Source organism: Euphorbia lathyris, chromosome 2 (genome assembly GCF_963576675.1).
Source record: "Euphorbia lathyris chromosome 2, ddEupLath1.1, whole genome shotgun sequence".
Lineage (NCBI taxonomy): Eukaryota > Viridiplantae > Streptophyta > Magnoliopsida > Malpighiales > Euphorbiaceae > Euphorbia > Euphorbia lathyris.
Window position 1 is genome coordinate 4,734,238 of NC_088911.1, and position 17,024 is coordinate 4,751,261.

The following is a 17,024-nucleotide window of genomic DNA, read 5'->3' on the forward strand; positions in this document are numbered from 1 at the left end:
ACATGACCATTTTGTATTTACTATGGCTATCTTGAAAGATATGTTCGGTTAAAAATCTAAAAAACTAGATAGAATGACCAAATAGTTAATATTGACAAAAGATATGGACCTTAGAATGTGTTTTTCAAAATATGAAGACTAAACATATTTTTATGGATAAATAATTTATTAGTCCTCTCATTTTTACCTAACCCACTATTTAGTCCCCTATTTTAAAAAACAGATTATAAAATCCATATATTTTGTCAATATTAAACCTTTGGTCATTCGGTCTATTTTTTCTAGATTTTTAACCGTTATATTTGGCATAAACAGACAGACAGAAAATAACTGAGTAACATGACCATTTTGTATTTACTATGGCTATCTTGAAAGATATGTTCGGTTAAAAATCTAAAAAAACTAGATAGAATGATCAAATAGTTAATATTGACAAAAGATATGGACCTAGTCTCATTTTTACCTAACCTACTATTTTAAATATTGTTATGCGATTTTTGGTAAAATTTTTATTATTATTTTCCGATATTTTTATGGATAAATAATTTATTAGTCCTCTCATTACCCACTATTTAGTCCCCTATTTTAAAAAACAGATTATAAAATCCATATATTTTGTCAATATTAAACCTTTGGTCATTCGGTCTATTTTTTCTAGATTTTTAACCGTTATATTTGGCATAAACAGACAGACAGAAAATAACTGAGTAACATGACCATTTTGTATTTACTATGGCTATCTTGAAAGATATGTTCGGTTAAAAATCTAAAAAAACTAGATAGAATGATCAAATAGTTAATATTGACAAAAGATATGGACCTAGTCTCATTTTTACCTAACCTACTATTTAGTCCTCTATTTTAAAAAACAGATTATAAAATCCATATATTTTGTCAATATTAAACCTTTGGTTATTCGGTCTATTTTTTCTAGATTTTTAACCGTTATATTTGGCATAAACAGACAGACAGAAAATAACTGAGTAACATGACCATTTTGTATTTACTATGGCTATCTTGAAAGATATGTTCGGTTAAAAATCTAAAAAAACTAGATAGAATGATCAAATAGTTAATATTGACAAAAGATATGGACCTAGTCTCATTTTTACCTAACCTACTATTTAGTCCTCTATTTTAAAAAACATATTATAAAATCCATATATTTTGTCAATATTAAACCTTTGGTCATTCGGTCTATTTTTTCTAGATTTTTAACCGTTATATTTGGCATAAACAGACAGACAGAAAATAACTGAGCAACATGACCATTTTGTATTTACTATGGCTATCTTGAAAGATATGTTCGGTTAAAAATCTAAAAAACTAGATAGAATGACCAAATAGTTAATATTGACAAAAGATATGGACCTTAGAATGTGTTTTTCAAAATATGAAGACTAAACATATTTTTATGGATAAATAATTTATTAGTCCTCTCATTTTTACCTAACCCACTATTTAGTCCCCTATTTTAAAAAACAGATTATAAAATCCATATATTTTGTCAATATTAAACCTTTGGTCATTCGGTCTATTTTTTCTAGATTTTTAACCGTTATATTTGGCATAAACAGACAGACAGAAAATAACTGAGTAACATGACCATTTTGTATTTACTATGGCTATCTTGAAAGATATGTTCGGTTAAAAATCTAAAAAAACTAGATAGAATGATCAAATAGTTAATATTGACAAAAGATATGGACCTAGTCTCATTTTTACCTAACCTACTATTTAGTCCTCTATTTTAAAAAACAGATTATAAAATCCATATATTTTGTCAATATTAAACCTTTGGTTATTCGGTCTATTTTTTCTAGATTTTTAACCGTTATATTTGGCATAAACAGACAGACAGAAAATAACTGAGTAACATGACCATTTTGTATTTACTATGGCTATCTTGAAAGATATGTTCGGTTAAAAATCTAAAAAAACTAGATAGAATGATCAAATAGTTAATATTGACAAAAGATATGGACCTAGTCTCATTTTTACCTAACCTACTATTTAGTCCTCTATTTTAAAAAACATATTATAAAATCCATATATTTTGTCAATATTAAACCTTTGGTCATTCGGTCTATTTTTTCTAGATTTTTAACCGTTATATTTGGCATAAACAGACAGACAGAAAATAACTGAGTAACATGACCATTTTGTATTTACTATGGCTATCTTGAAAGATATGTTCGGTTAAAAATCTAAAAAACTAGATAGAATGACCAAATAGTTAATATTGACAAAAGATATGGACCTTAGAATGTGTTTTTCAAAATATGAAGACTAAACATATTTTTATGGATAAATAATTTATTAGTCCTCTCATTTTTACCTAACCCACTATTTAGTCCCCTATTTTAAAAAACAGATTATAAAATCCATATATTTTGTCAATATTAAACCTTTGGTCATTCGGTCTATTTTTTCTAGATTTTTAACCGTTATATTTGGCATAAACAGACAGACAGAAAATAACTGAGTAACATGACCATTTTGTATTTACTATGGCTATCTTGAAAGATATGTTCGGTTAAAAATCTAAAAAAACTAGATAGAATGATCAAATAGTTAATATTGACAAAAGATATGGACCTAGTCTCATTTTTACCTAACCTACTATTTAGTCCTCTATTTTAAAAAACATATTATAAAATCCATATATTTTGTCAATATTAAACCTTTGGTCATTCGGTCTATTTTTTCTAGATTTTTAACCGTTATATTTGGCATAAACAGACAGACAGAAAATAACTGAGTAACATGACCATTTTGTATTTACTATGGCTATCTTGAAAGATATGTTCGGTTAAAAATCTAAAAGAACTAGATAGAATGACCAAATAGTTAATATTGACAAAAGATATGGACCTTAGAATGTGTTTTTCAAAATATGAAGACTAAACACATTAGTAACACTAAATCAAAGCAAAGTTCTTACACTACAAAGTCTATTCATTTGTGTAAAAGTCTAGAGTGATTGTTTTTCAATCATCTAAGGTGTTCTAGCAATTGTTGTTTAGGACAAAATCTTTATCATTTCTAGAAGTAGAAAGGAGAGGCTGGGTACTCGGTTTTAAGTACTCAGCGGAGAGATTAGGATTGAGTAGAAGTATAGAGGAAGGTACTCTTGTCATACTCAATTGCTGATATTGTAAAAGGTTTGAGGCTCTACCTTTAAAGAGCTCAGTAGAGGATTTGAAATCTCGGAGGTGTTCCGGGGACAGGACGTAGGCTTAGAAGAAGCCGAACCTGGATAAATCTGCTGAGTGAAGTATTTCTAAACCTTAACTCCTTATTCATATTGCTTGCTTAAAACAAACTAAAACTGACCAAGTAAAAGAGGTCAAGCTGAGTTGTGCGCGACAAACGAGCAGGTTCAGGAATAGACTCTAAGTGCTATTTCCTGACCTAAGCAACGAAGCTGTCCTAGTCACTAGTTGACTAAGCCAGTGTCTTGCTGAGTGTTAAGCGCCGCTGTTTTATAAACTTTTCTTAAAGAAAAGAAATCTGCCCAAATTATCTGAAAAAAGGTAAAATAGTTCCTAACCCCCCCCCCCCCCTTGGAACTATATTTGCAACCTTACAAGGGACCAACAAGTGGTATTAGAGCCTAAAAGCTCATTACTAAAGGTCTAACAACCTTGAGTTGATCCATACCATGGGCAAAAACAGCACTCGGTTTCTCCCTGGAAACCAGACAACTCAGATATTACCTGAGGGGCTGTCCATTACCAGGCCTCCCCTATTCTTCGGGTCAAACTATACCTTTTGGAAGAATAGGATGAAAAACTTCATTCAAGCTACAAACATGAGTGCCTGGCTATCTATAGTCCAAGGCCCGTTTGTACCTGTGAAAGTTGTTGATGACCAGTCAGTTGTTAAAGCTGAGGTTGAATGGACAGAGGATGATCTTAAGAAGCTTCAAACCCATGCTTCGGCTATCAAGATGCTTCAGTGTGCGCTCGATGCTGCAGAATATAATAAAATCTCAGGTTGTGAGTCGGCACAAGAGATCTGGAAAAAGCTGGAAGTCACCTACGAGGGAACAAACAAAGTAAAAGAATCCAAGGTGAATCAGCAGATGAGACTGTACGAGCTGTTCGAGATGAACAATGATGAGGGCATTTCAGACATGAACGCAAGGTTCACCAACATCATTAATGAGCTCAAGAGACTTGGGAAAATCTTCACTGAGGAAGAACAAGTCAAAAAGATACTCAGGAGTCTTCCAAAAGACTGGCAAGCAAAGAAGACAGCAGTTGAGGAAGCTCAGGATTTAACCACCTACAAATATGACGAACTCATCGGTTCATTGCTGACCCATGAGATATCAATGAAGAACTTTGAGGTGAAGGAAAAATCTGATGACAAGCAGCAGAAGTCACTTGTCATGAAGGCTGACTCCACTGACGGGAGTTCAACTGATGATGAGGAGATGGCTATGTTTACAAGAAAGATGAAGAGGCTGTTCAGGAAGAACGACAAATATTCCAAAAAGCCTTACAAAAAGTTTGATAAGTATAAGGCTGACTCAAGCGACAGCAAATACAGAAAGGACAGCTCAAAGCCCATTACATGCTTTGAGTGCCACCAAGATGGCCATATTAAGTCAAACTGCCCCACGCTGAGGAAAGACAAGAAAAGTGGGAAGAAGGCAATGGTGGCTACTTGGAGTGACAGTGATGAATCTTCATCAACAGAAACTGAGGCCACCGAGTCAGCGAAGATATGCTTTATGGCTGATGAACTTGCTGAGCCATGCATTTCTGAGCATGCTGACCAATCTGATGAGTCAGATAATGAAGAGCAATCTAATGAGGTAATCTCACTCTCTCAACTCAGAAATGAAATGGGTAACGCCCTGAGTGATCTCTATACACTTGTTAAAAAGTGTAATAGGAAGATTAAAGCACTCAGCCGGTGCTGTGATGAAGTAGAAGAGGTCAAACTGAGTGACCTCAGATACCTTCTTCAAGACAACTCAGTTTTGCATGAAAATATGAAAATCATTCATGAGTCTGTCTCTGAAGTCCAGTCAGTTTCAAAGAAACTGAGGAAGGATGTCACAACCATTCAGAACCAATTAAAGGTTCTAAACAAAAACAATTTTCCGCTGAGAACTCAGTATCAAGGTACACAGTACCAAGGTACTCAGCAGAGAAGAAATCCCCAGCGAAAAGTCCAATGTGATTTTTGTGGGAAGTTAGGACACACTACTAAAGTGTGCTGGCACGCTCAGCACTGGGGTGCTGACAAGTCAGTAAAAAATCCTAAACAGAAGGTCAGTTGTGACTTCTGTGGAAAGAATGGCCATACTGTCCATGTATGCCGCCATAAATAAAATATGATGCTATACCTGTTGCACCTAACAAGTCAGGACCCAAAAAGAGTTGGGTACCTAAAAGTAACTAGTTACAATGCAGGTAAGCCTGAGATGTGCCGAGAAGTCAAAGATGTGGTATATTGACAGCGCATGCTCAAGGCATATGACGGGTGATGAAACTCAGTTCATCACGTTTGAACGTAAACGAGGAGGGAGTGTAAGTTTTGGAGACAACAAGAATGGTAAGATAGTAGGATCAGGAACCGTCGGAGGTAACCCTACTATTAAATCTGTCTCCCTAGTCAGCGGACTCAAATATAACTTACTCAGCGTAGCTCAGCTATGTGACAATGGGAGAAAAGTTATATTTGATGCTACTGGATGTAAAATATACGAGGGTAAAACTAATGAGTTAATCTTAACTGCCCCTCGGATAGACAATGTCTTTATGCTAAACCTCGAAAAGAAGTTTTCAAAAACTGTATGCTTAGTCACAAAGGAAGAAAATTCCTGGCTATGGCACAGGAGACTTGGTCATATAAGCATGGACCTCCTGGCCAAATTAGCAAGAAAGCAATTGGTTGAGGGACTACCTGAACTTAAATTTCAAAAAGATCAATTATGCCATGCCTGCCAAGCTGGAAAACAAACCAAGCAATCTTTTCAAAGTAAAAACATTGTCTCAACTAAGCGTCCGTTAGAAATGCTACACTTGGATCTCTTTGGTCCAGTCCAGCCGCTGAGTCTGGGTGGAAGAAGATTTTCCTTGGTCATTGTAGATGATTTCTCTCGGTATACGTGGATTATCTTGCTGACCAGCAAGGATGAGACCTTTGAGACATTTTCAAACTTGGTTAGAAAAATTGAAAATGAGAAAGACCTAAAATTAGCTCATATCCGTAGTGATAATGGTGGAGAATTCAAGAACCAGAAGTTTGTTGAATTCTGTGAAGCCAGCGGCATTGACCATAATTTCTCTGCTCCTAGAACGCCTCAGCAAAATGGGGTTGTTGAAAGGAAGAACAGAACTCTGGTTGAGATTGCCAGGACAATGTTGGATGAGCATAGGCTTCCAAAGTATTTTTGGGGAGAAATTGTCAACACAGCATGCTATATTCTGAATAGGGCTTTAGTTAGACCTATACTTAAGAAAACCCCATATGAACTTTGGAAAGGATGAAAGCCCAACATTGGATACTTTCGTGCCTTTGGCTGTAGGTGTTTTATTTTAAATACCAAAGATAGCTTAGCCAAATTTGATTCAAAAGCTGATGAGGCTATCTTTCTAGGCTACTCAACAAACAGTAAAGCATACAGAGTTTTTAATAAGAGAACTCAAGTATTAGAAGAATCTATACATGTGCAATTCGATGAAACTAATCCTGCAGGAAGATACCAGCCGCTGACAGAAGATGAACCAAACTTAGCACCTGCTGATCAAGAACCAGCTACTGAGTCCTTCATAAAACGGCTGACCAAGAGTAAGAGTGAACCTAAAATTACTTTCACTGGCCTATCTACTTCTGCAGAGAATGCTGAAACACAGATAGAACAAGACACAAGTCTACCAAAGGAGATAAGAGTCCCAAGAGGTCATTCAGAAAATGCAATTCTTGACTCAGCTGGAAATACGCTGATGACAAGAAATCAACTCAGGAAATACCTCAGCAATGTTGCTTTCGTCTCAGTACAAGAACCGAAGAATTTCGCTGAAGCTGAGTACGATGAATTCTGGATGAACGCAATGCAAGAGGAGCTCGATCAATTTCGAAGAAATGATGTATGGGAGTTAGTGCCTCATCCAAAGAGTCAAAAGACCATCGGAACAAGATGGGTCTTCAGGAACAAGATGGACGAACAGCTGGCGGATATCTTCACGAAGCCACTGGCTCGTGAGCAGTTCAGCATACTGAGAGAAGCAATTGGTATGTTTAATCCTCTTCAGTAAATTCCTGTGCTAAATGAATATGAATGCTGAGTGAATTACTATGCTGAATGATTGATTGTTTGCTGAGTAACTCATCGAAACTGACTGAACATCAAATACTGAGTAAACTTGCACAATGAGTAAATTAGTTTAAACTTAAACTTAAAAATCATCCCTTTATGCAATGCTGACCACTCAGAATATCAAACGCTTAGTATTCTACACGCTGAGTGTTAGATCCGTTAGAATGAATGCAATAGCACGCGTATAGCCCTAGGATGACGTATTCGCCGTATGTGTCATAAATGCCAGGATCTTTGTCGGTACATAATCCCGAGGCAAAACTGACACATGGATTTGATTAAATCCACACCGCTCATTTCTTCTATAAATAATGGGTAATTCCCCATTTTTTATTCTTTACGCTTAATCAAATTCTAAGGCAAAGAAACTCTTTCTCTCTCAAAATCCTTCTAAACCTTCCCCATCCTTGAAAATGACTAAGATTTCCTACAACGTCTCCGGTGCCGGCCACCAAAAGACTAGCTCCGATGAACCTACTGGAAATCCTCCTACGCCGAGCAAAGGACAAGCTGGCCAAACCTCTGGTCAGGGAAAACCCGTAAAGGTCAGGACCTACTCCAAGGTTTTTGACAATGTCCGCGAATGGAAAGTTGAGCCCTCAAGATGGGTCTCTGAAAACTTCGTGCAAAATGAACAACCGTTCTGCGAGTGGATTTCACAGAATGGATGGACTGGGCTGTTTTCGGTTAGGGATGAAACCTATCCTGACCTGGTGAGGGAGTTTTACCACAACCTCAAAGTTGCAAATGAAAACACTGACTACCTGTGCACTGAGGTGAAAAACAAAACCATCTTCATCAACCCTCTCTACATAGGAAATCTTCTCAAGCTAAAAACTGAAGGAGCAAGGCTGAGAAGATCGGGAGATCAGGATAAAACTGACTATAAACACAACTTTTGCAAACCTGAGGGTCACTCAGGAGAAGTCTCAGCTTCATCAATGGGTCAGCACCAGAAGATGGCTCATTACTTGCTGACCTATTTCATCTACCCGAAGATCAACTGCACTACATCAGCAACCAATTTCGAGCAATGCTTTATCTGGCATATGCTGACATACACCCCCATCAACATGCCAGTCTTTCTTGTTGCTGGTTTCCTTCGAAGCACTGGCACGATGCGGCTTGGATCACTCATCACTAGAATCCTCATTGACCATAAGGTTGATCTCGAAGGTGAGGAGAAGACTCAAGGAACTGAGATCACAGCTTCCTCTCTGAGAGCCTTAAAGTTTGGACAGCCCTTGAAGAAAGGTAAAGCTGCTGCTGCTGGCCAAGCTGAGGAAACTGCTGAGCCAAAGAAAGGGCGAAGGACTAAGGCCCCAGCTTCCCGCAAGAGGAAAACTGCTGAGACTCCTTCCAAAAACGTTGAGTCTCCAGCAAAGAGGCAGAAGTCAGCTGGTAAGTCAGCTAAGAAAAGAAGCAGGCAAGGTGAGCCTGGAACTGAGGAAGCTATGGAGCAACCTCAGAAGAAGCAGAAGTCTTTAACACTAACTCCACTGCACGCCATACCTACAGACTTCGTTGTACCGAGTGACTCTCACTTCACCCAGTGTCAAAGTACAGAAGCTGAGCATGATGAACATGAGGTACAACTAGATGATCACTTCATCTCTCAAGTTGAGGAAGAACTTGACGGTGACAGTACCGAAGAAGAAGAAGAAGAAGCCAGCGGTCAGGATGACGCTGAGGACTCTGAGGAAACGACCAGTGAGATTGAGGTTGAGCATGCCGATACTGAGTTGGCCGCTGGAGTTGAGCAAGTACTCGACCAACACACTGTTGATCCAGCTGAAGAGCAAGCTGACCAGCCTCATATTGAGCAACAAGAATCTTCCCCTTCTCACTCAGGAGAACCTGATCATACTGTCACTCCACCTCGTAGAAGGCGAAAGTTGGTCAAGGCCAGTGAGAAGCTAGTCAGTGAACCTCCTGTGCACCTACCAACTCTTCTTGACTTTGTCGTCTCAAAGACAACTAAGGACCCTTCTACCGTCAAACTTAAGTTTTTCAAACGCCAATCCACTTCCACTACATCGGCGCCATTAGAAAAACAAGCCTCTGTTTCTTCTCAACAGGAACATGCCGACCCCAATGCTTCTGCAACATCAACCAGTCAGGTTGAGCCATCTACTGTTCATGCTATTTCCTCAAGCATGGTGCTGACTCCACACACCTCTGCCATCAGCACAGACAGTATTCGCATTACAACTTCTCCAACTCAACTCTCTGCCGATCAATCAACTATTCCTACAACTCAAGTGCAGATTAAGCATACTATTCCAGTCACTGACCAGGTTACTCCTTTCACTCTTCCTCCTTCCGGTCATACTGATGTCCCTGAAGGTTCACAAAGCCATCTGAATGCCACTGAGTCCGGCAAAAAGATCATTGACTCAGTGCAAGCATTAATCAGAGACCTTCAACATTCCACTTCTCCTGCTGCTGGATCTTCAATTCTTGAGACCACCCAGCTCTCCCAAGTCACTCAGCTTCTCACTGAAGTTAAGGGACTCAAGGATCTGCTGAATGTCGTCATATCCTTCCAAGCACAGCAAGCTAAGCAGGATTCAATTGCCAAGTTGGCTGAGATCCAGCTGACAACCGTGCAATACCTGAACTCTCTCCATCAACAAGTCCAGAAATTGTTAGCTGTGAACACTGACTATGCCACTTCATCTGAAATCAAAATGCTCTTTGCTCAGCTTCATACTGAGCAACTTAAGACCAACGAGCAAATGGTGTCGTACAGTCAGTGCTCAGTAGAGCAAATTGGTGAGGCTATAAGGTTGCTTAATCTGAATAAGCAAGAGATGGATACTGACGCAATGAAGCAGAACGAGATGATGACTCTCGCACAACAAACTTTCAACCACATTCGTCATAACAACATTCAACGTCAGTATTACGACACAGCTCTCTTAAAACCCTTCCACCAAATCTTTGCTGGCCTTACTGAAGCTCTTATCTGGCAAGGCAAAGCTCAAGCGTTCAGTGTAAATATGCTCAGTGCTGCTGATCTCAAAGTACCCGATGAGGTATCAGTTGATGGAGTTGCCATTTTTGATGGCGTAAATGAAAGCGTTGAGAAGCTTAAGGAGCTATCCCAAGAACTGACTCGCGCTGTATTAACTGATGCTTTCAGACTCCCTGAAGTTGACAAAACGGGGGAGAAAGAACATGCAGCTAGAGCTCAGCATGAGCGAAGTCAGTCATCGCAACACAAGAAAAAGAAATAGATAGGCTAGCCCAGTTTTAGACTGAGTCACTTGTAATCTAATTCTATTTGCCTTATCTATAAAAATTTTGCTGTGTAATTACTGACTTAGTTTTAATTGCATCATTTAAGAATTTAAATGAGTGACTAAATGATATGCTGATAACATGTTTGACATTGACCTATGTGTTTATAAACCATTCTGATAAGAACTCATTAAACAACAAATTACTCAGCACGCTCTATATGACTAAACCTTCCGCTTAATACTGAGTAAATAGAATATGTTGATATAGCTGACCTATATCTGAAAACTGACCTTAGACTTACTCATTTAAACCTTTAAATGTTTTGAGTAAAACTAAGTCAGTAGCTCAACCCTTACGGGGGAGTTTGCTAAATTATACTAGGTCAACTATCATGGGGGAGCTCATATTGAGTTCCTCGCTGAATAGTTTTGCCAACATCAAAATGGGGGAGTTTGTTGAAACACCTTTCCACAGGATTTTGATTTGACAAAATTAATTAAGTGAAAGTAAATATTCTACAACACACTAAGTTTAAATGCTTTGATTTAGTGTTACTAATGTGTTTGTTCAATGTTGAGTTTATAATTTATCATAAGACATAAAGATCATAAGGCTCAAGCCCTATATGGAAATCAAGGCCCAAGTCAAACAAACCCAAGATCACTCAGCCTGCGTATCTCCAAAACGCTGCCGTTGAAGTAATGAAACGCATGCTGAGCAAAGAAGGATCGAGAAGATCCACGTAGACAACTTCGGTATGAAGCTGCTGAGCTGTCTCGACAAAGCGTACAAGACAGCCGCTGACTACAAAGCAACTTCCAGACCAAGTATTTCCTCTGTTGGTAAAGAACAGAAGACGCAGAAAGCTGTCTGTTTGACATTACCCGATTTGGAGGAACATACTGCCACACTGACCGAAGAACAGAAGATGCTGGAATCTGATTGGCTAGGAGAACTGCTGGTAGACTCAGTGAAAGCGACCTGTAGCCGTTTGTCTCCAACGGTTATTTCGAAATTCGAAATAACCAGAAGCTCTCATAGCTCTCTATAAATAGAGCATTCAGAATCCACATTCTTTAGAGAACTTAGAGCAAGAGCCGCTACGCTGACCAAACGTATACAAAAGTTCTCCATCAAAAGCAAAGCAAAGTTCTTACACTACAAAGTCTATTCATTTGTGTAAAAGTCTAGAGTGATTGTTTTTCAATCATCTAAGGTGTTCTAGCAATTGTTGTTTAGGATAAAATCTTTATCATTTCTAGAAGTAGAAAGGAGAGGCTGGGTACTCGGTTTTAAGTACTCAGCGGAGAGATTAGGATTGAGTAGAAGTATAGAGGAAGGTACTCTTGTCATACTCAATTGCTGATATTGTAAAAGGTTTGAGGCTCTACCTTTAAAGAGCTCAGTAGAGGATTTGAAATCTCGGAGGTGTTCCGGGGACAGGACGTAGGCTTAGAAGAAGCCGAACCTGGATAAATCTGCTGAGTGAAATATTTCTAAACCTTAACTCCTTATTCATATTGCTTGCTTAAAACAAACTAAAACTGACCAAGTAAAAGAGGTCAAGCTGAGTTGTGCGCGACAAACGAGCAGGTTCAGGAATAGACTCTAAGTGCTATTTCCTGACCTAAGCAACGAAGCTGTCCTAGTCACTAGTTGACTAAGCCAGTGTCTTGCTGAGTGTTAAGCGCCGCTGTTTTATAAACTTTTCTTAAAGAAAAGAAATCTGCCCAAATTATCTGAAAAAAGGTAAAATAGTTCCTAACCCCCCCCCCCCCCCCTTGGAACTATATTTGCAACCTTACAAGGGACCAACAGCATATAAATGACATACTAAGCAGAAGCGCGTGGACTCAAAATAAGGGAAGGGGGTAAAAGGTCGTTCACGAAGTTGGACTTACGCTCGGGATACTATCAAATAAGGATCGCCGAAGGAATAAGTCCCAAGGCGAAAGGAACTTAGCAAGAGGGAAGGTAAGGAACTGTAGCTCAAGGGAAGGGAAGGTTGACTTTTACAGAGGGTTAAGGTTTTCCTTTTCATTTGAGAGGTAGTGAGCTCGACCTACAGCACAGACTGACTTGCTTTACTGTAAAAGAGAGAGATTGAGATAGCTAAGCTATTAAAGAATAAGAATTATTACCTTACTCTCTCATCTATTAACTGTTGAGAGATAAGGAAGTACTAGTATTTAAAATGGCAAAGAGGAGTCTTTTTCAAAAGCAAGCTATATATAGGATGTAATAGCCTGGGAGTAATATCATCTAATAGAATTTTATCCCCCGTTGATTCTCCCAGTAATCTAAGTATGAGTGTAAGTCCTCCTAGTGGCCATTGCTCCTAGTATGAGTAGTTTATAGCCCCAGGATAAGTCATTTAAGTGTCCCCCCGCTCTACTAAAAGAAAGCTAGCATTCGGAATAGCCGGAAACTAGGGCTTAGTATGAGAGTACTCACCTAACTGCTAGAGAAAGGCTAAGTGAAGTACTTCTCGGGCCTTCTCTTTTCTCAAATTCTTCTCTTCTTGCTTATCATCGACTTTCCGAGCGTAGTCTGTAGTAGGGAGGGCCATTCTCGCAGGAGTTGGAGTAGGAACATGACAAACCATTATAATGCATTCTCGCATTAAGTAGCATACTCATGTTGCCTGCTTTCGTTCCTTTCGTCTCGAAGGCCGGTTCAGTAAAAGTTAAAATCCTTCTAACTGGCTAGTGCATTAAGGTGGCATGTCTTACTCCGCGCCAGCAGTGAACGAAGTGTTAAAGTAGAGAGAGCTAGCGTTCCGTACTCAGCCGACCAAGCAAAACTCCAGCTAAGCTAATAGCTCTCATTGTGGGGATATCTAAAAAATATGCTCTTGTTTGTGTTTGTGGCCTTCCTTCTCGTGAGAGTTCCCTTCCATCCCGCCCAGTAAGAGTAACATTCCTTGGGGGAACGACAAGCAGTCAATGCATTTAACTTGATATTTAAAAGAGAAATGAAAGACAGTTGCGTAAACAGAGAAATTAGGCTCCAAACCTGCTATTTCTCCTGAAAGACAAGACCAAGCTATAGAATAGGAGATCCATAATTAACTATTCTTACTACAGGTAAAGAACCTTACCTATTATTTTTCTTACTAGAGGGGTGGTGAATCAGAGTGAGAGGAGCCCTCGTTGTCAGGTGGTAGGTGACTGCTCTTAGAATTGTTTAGTTTAGATAGAATTGAATCTTCGATCTCTCGAACGTGGTATGTGGTAAAATCATTTCTTGATTCAATGTAGGCTTCTCGCTTCACTCAGTAGGTGGCGGCTAGGTCAGATCATGCTATCGAAGGGCTAAAGGTGGGGTAGCGCATTTTGACTGTCTAAGGGCTCAAGTTAGGTTGGCAATCTGAAGCTACGACGGTAGGGGCATCTCACTCAATAACGGCAAGTCGTGCGTACTAGGTCCCTAAAGGCGCTTGGGGCAAGCCTTCTAACATAACAAGAATAACATAACAATAGAAGTTCCCCGCCCGGAGAAGCGAGATCTACTGTGGTAGGATTTTGTTCTAGAGTTTCCACTAGTTATCCGGGTAAAATGGACATAAATTCATATTCGATGCCTTGACTTGAGTTTCGGATTCATTCGAACTAAAATGAACTATCCCATTACAATAGGGTGACGGGCAGCCAATCAGATTTACTTTGTGCCGTTACGGATTTTCCTTTCAATCTGATACGGCTCGGTGTGGATGGCAGGCAGTCCTATAAGTATCAGTCTTGGTTTAGTCCAGTAAGATCATACTTTTCTTGGTGTCGTCCAGGTTTTAGTCCAGTAAGATATATAGGATACTTTTATCTCAGATTCATACCGTTCTGTTGGACCCGAGCGACTATGACCAGGAGGAGAGCTCAAGTCAGTGGCAGGAGAAGGAAATTTTAAAGGTCATGAAGAAGTGGAAGAAAGGATGAGTGGAGAAGAAGAAGCTGTTACAGAATTACCAGAAGTTGGATCTGTAACAGCTACATCAAATCCTAACAATCTTAGCGCCCTAGTAAACTATACCTTATACCTGGAAGCTATCCTGAGGCATTGAAGATAAGTCTTCCCTCTTCCTTGCCTACAAGAGGTGAAGAATGATGCCTCTTTTTTTCTTCGTAATGCCCGGCAGAGAGCCTTTCAAAAGAAAGACTTCTTTAAGGCTTTCCTAAGTCGGAAGATTACTGGCTTGCTGCTTTATCTCTTGAACAAGATGCGAAAGAGTCATTCAATCAATCTCTTTACGTGTAAGAGGAAAAGAGTCGGAATCGGAAACTTAATTTCTTATTCCGGGAGAAGAGAGGGGACTAGTAAGAGAGGAGGCTTTCAACTGACTATCTCCATAGATAGAGGATGCTCCTCCTTCTCAGGTCGGGATGGGATTCTAACTAAAAAAGAGTCTCTTCCGGGAAGAGACGAGATAATTTTTCTTTCTATGACATTTCATCATAAGTAGCGATCATCTTCTATTCTACGGCTTAGAGGTCGAGTTAAGTAAAGACAGACCTTCCGTAAGACCTCCTAAAGAGGAGAGAAGAAAGATAATTAGCATTTCATCTAAGGGGCGAAAACCAGGGTTATTTGATTTCTTATTAGTTTCGTCTCCCTTAAGGTAGTAGGATCAGACTCAATTAGAAGGCATTGCTTCTTTCGGATCAGAATCTCTGCTATGGCAGCCCTCAGTCGGAGGGGATTTGGGCATTGGCATCGAGGAATTGCGTATGAAAGGTTGAGACTATCTAGTACGATCGATCCAGTCATTCAGTACAGTATCTTCGCTAGGTCTTTATGGAATTCTTATAGCAGGTCGGTCTAGGTAGTTGATATTGCTCCTGATAAATTAGTTCTTCCAGTTTCCTTTGTGCAGCTCTCTTTCTTGAAGAACCTAGCCGGGAATGAACTTCCGCTCGGAATGAATTTCCGTATCATCTTTCCGGAAGTGATAGATTAACTATCCTTTCTTACGTTAAGGAAGATGCCTTCATCAATCTGGCAAGAAAAGGTGGTTGTTCGCTTCCTTTCTTCAAAGCAGGAAATATGCGCAAAAGGATGAAATCGAGGGCTTACAAATAGTAAATGCGGCTATTCGTAAGATACCTTGCAGAGTTTGCCAGAATAAGGCAAACGTTATCCCCTGAACGTCTCACCTGATACCTTCTTTTCCCTCAGTAAAATTGTAGGCAAAGGCGGATCTCTTCGTATTAACTTCCACCATCGGTGCCTAGTGTTGGTTACACTAGATTACTGATGGGTTAACGGTTAAGGATCTAGGTGCCTTCCAATGGTCCACCACGAGATGGATCATCTAGGTGACTCCTCTAGCCTAAGTTGAGCTTATCACAGATGTTATTTCAAAGGTGACGCGCGGGACCTTTGCTGGTCTGTGGACCAACTAGGCTCGGCGCTCCTCTTGCTAACTTGACAGAAGAGAGAGAGCTCATCTATAGTTGACACGGCCAGGGCGAGGGCCCGCCAAAGATTATTAAACAAATGAAACAGATGTTTAACAAGCTCCTTAGGATTAGGGTAGTTCATTGGCAACGGCTCTTAGAGCAGCCATCCACCATGCAGGGTTACTTCTTGAAGGTAATCCTACTGCAGGCCGATGGTCTCACCAAGGAAGACTGCATCGCGGCCTACTTACTAGCACGGTCAATTGGGAAATTGGTTAGGCGGTCAGGACTCTTACACACTGCTCTATATTTTTAAGAGTGTGCTTCATGTCTTCAACATACTTATAGTGGTAATAAATTCCCCATGAAGCCCTTCCTCTCTCTCTCAACAGGGCCGGGCTACTATTATCCCTGCTTTCCATCGTAAGATTATTATGATGAGAAACGATAGGTCTGAGCAGTTGGTCAAACTCTATCTGTCTTTTTTTTCCTTGAGTAAAGTTGTGCTCTTCAAGGGATACGTTCTCTTCCATTCTTAGTCCTCCGACTGACATGGATCGAGTACAGATTCTCGTAAGTGAGATTGAACTTTCCAAAAATATTTTTCTTGTATTTACCTCAAATCTCTCAGATACCTCTTCACCAGGGATTAGAGTTTACACCCACAAAGATTAACAAACCCTGTAAATCAAAGGTTAACGAGAAGATGATGAGCAAGACTCAGGAGAAACATCGTAATTAGCCGAATCAAGGTCCCAGGTAGCGGCGCAGTAACTTACTTTTATGGACTTTCTGAGGAGAAAGAGACCAAAACGAGTAAAAAAGGTCCGTTCAATAGTCGTTCCCCATCTTGTTCTAGGCAAATAAGAGTAATTGGTAGTAAGAAATCAGAGAACTAAAGAAAGGCACAAAGAAAGATAGAACGAAGCTCGTATTGGATAGATCAAAAATTTCCTTGTAAATGGAATGTATCGCTTTCCCCCGGGTGAGGAAAAATTTAGAAAAGTGAAGCTTCATTCTTTCTTCTCCCCGAAGAGATCATTGTC